The sequence below is a fragment of the Miscanthus floridulus genome, chromosome 8 (genome assembly GCF_019320115.1).
Source record: "Miscanthus floridulus cultivar M001 chromosome 8, ASM1932011v1, whole genome shotgun sequence".
NCBI classification, from domain to species: domain Eukaryota; kingdom Viridiplantae; phylum Streptophyta; class Magnoliopsida; order Poales; family Poaceae; genus Miscanthus; species Miscanthus floridulus.
The window spans coordinates 108,686,627-108,689,093 of record NC_089587.1 but is presented as its reverse complement, the minus strand read 5'-3'; the positions used below and the strand labels follow the sequence as shown (position 1 = coordinate 108,689,093).

General features: G+C 39.9%; 1 non-coding gene across 1 annotated transcript; it reads right to left on the bottom strand.

Moving 5' to 3' along the window:
* Nucleotides 1-697: 697 nt before the first annotated feature.
* On the bottom strand, nt 698-806 carry LOC136478677 (small nucleolar RNA R71). Its single transcript, XR_010764394.1, has one exon. It is a non-coding gene; the product is annotated as a small nucleolar RNA R71 (small nucleolar RNA).
* Nucleotides 807-2,467: the final 1,661 nt, after the last annotated feature.

Below are 2,467 nucleotides of genomic sequence, written 5' to 3'. Positions count from 1 at the left end.
TGCTATCCACCTAATAGCCATTGGGAGCCAAACATCACTGTTGAATCAAGAGGCAGTGGAATGGAGAGCCAACCAGCGCCCCCCTTCCGCCTTCCTATGAGAAAATATATAATTTTGACACTTGGTACTCACCAAGCGAAGTGCTACACGATAGTTCTATGTGCTTGCAGAATCCTCCAATAGTCGTTAAGAAAGATCAACAATCATTTCTAGTGTCATTGCCAAGGAAGGCAACTGGCCTCGGATTTATATTGCTAGACTTGCTAGCTAGGTTTTTAGTTATCCTAAGTAGTTTAACCTTTTTACTCAAATCCTATCACAACCCTCCACGACCATGGGCGACAAGTCCATTCATGATTTTTCTGCACCCTCGCGTGCTAATGTAGCCACCGGACCCAATGTTATCAATGGGGACACTAACTTTGAGCTTAAGCCAGCATTACTTACGATGGTTCAAGCTAGTCCGTTTTGTGGGAAACCCACGAGGATGCAAATGCTCATCTCCAACATTTCCTTGAGATTTGTAGCACCTTCATCATTAAGGGAGTGAGCCAAGAGGCTATACATCTTTGTATTTTCCCCTTCTCTTTGTTAGGAAAGGCTAAGGAATGGTTTTACTCTAACCGCAATGCTGTAGATACCTAGGACAAGTGTTTCAACGCTTTCCTAGTCAAGTTTTTCCCCATGGGGAAGACTAATGCTCTACGTAATAAAATCTCTAGTTTTCAACAACTAGCAGATGAGTTGATTCCTGAAGCTTAGGAATGAATGCAAGAGTACATCTCTGCATGCCCGCACCATGGCATGGAAGACTAGCTTTTGATCTAGAACTTCTACCATGGGTTAGTGCCATTAGATAGGAGCCATTTAGATGCTGCTGCTGGTGGAGAATTCTTTTCGCTAAGTGTTGTAGATGCAAAGATGCTGATCGAGAAGATGGTTTCCAACCAAGGATGGAGCAACGATCGACTCCAACCCCATAAACGACATATGCATTCAATTAAAGAAATTCACATGCTTGCAGCTAAGATGGATCTGCTCGCAAAGCAAGTAGAACACTATGAGATTGTGAGTGCCCAAGAGACACTCAAAGCCATGGATTCCCACATGACTTGTGAAGTTTGTGGAGATGTTGGATATTCGGGAAATTCCTATCTCGAGACCCAAGAGGACCTCAACTTCGTCAACACCGACAATGGGTTCCGTCCACAACAACATCAAGGCTAGAATCATCGCTCTAACAACCAGGGAGGTAACAATTATTACTCTTCTCCTCGTATAAATAATCAAGGTAATAATAGTTATGCTTGCCTGAAAGATCTTGTTTATAGTAATGGTAGAATGACTGATAGCATTAATAAGAAGCTACATGCTTATGACAAGATGTTGGAAAATATAAATGCTAAATTGGATGAATTTTCTTCTATTTTAAAGAATCAACTTAGTTTTAATATGATGATAGAAACCCAATTAGCTTAAATTGCTGCTGCTATCCCATCCTATGAAAAAGATAGAATTCCTGACAAACCCGAAGGAACCATGGAGACAACCAACCTTGTTACGGCAAGGTATGAATTTTCTAAAAATGGTTGGGGATTTCCTATTAAGAAAGGTGATCCTAGGAACCCCGTCATTACTTGCTCCATAGGCCCCCACACTTTTCATAATGCCATTTGTGATCTAGGGTCTAGTAATAACATCATGTCTAAGGAAACTTATGATAGATTGTTTTATACTCCCCTAGCTTCAACCTTAGTTTACTTACAATTAGCTGACCAATCCACCCATTATCTTGAGGGAGTAGCCACTGATTTATTAGTTAAAGTTAGGAGTGCCTATATTCCTACATATTTTATGATCATAGACATAGGCAACACCGAGGATACACCTTTAATCCTTGGTCGTCCCTTCCTTAACACTACAAATGCTTGCATATATGTGGCTTCTGGGCAAATCCAATTCTACTTTGCTGGAAGAAAAGAAATATTTGCTTTTGCCTCTGGACAACCCCTCTTTGATGAGAAATAGGAAAAGAAAAAGCATCTGAAGAGAATCAAGATGAATAAACCAAAGCCGATTGAAGAACCGGAGAAACATGTCAAGAAGAAGAAGAATAGAAAGAGATGGCGTCAAAAGAAAGATCCATCCTCAAACTTGTCATCCCCGGATCCTGACATGGCCTCTGAGGTGGAACAAGAGGAAACACCTCCGCCCAAGGACGAATGACCTTGAGCCCGCCAAAAAGGTAAGTTTTCTATCCCTTACATTTATTTATCGCATTTCATTAGTTGCATCTCATTTAGATTTCCAATAAATTTGCATTGCATGATAGGTTAGTTGCATTTAAGCTACTCTATGTTAATAAATAAAGTTCTATAGTAGCTAATGCAGGATAGGATAGATTTGCATTTAAAACAACATATAAAAATATTTAATAATAATGAATAAAATTCAGTAGCATTCCTAC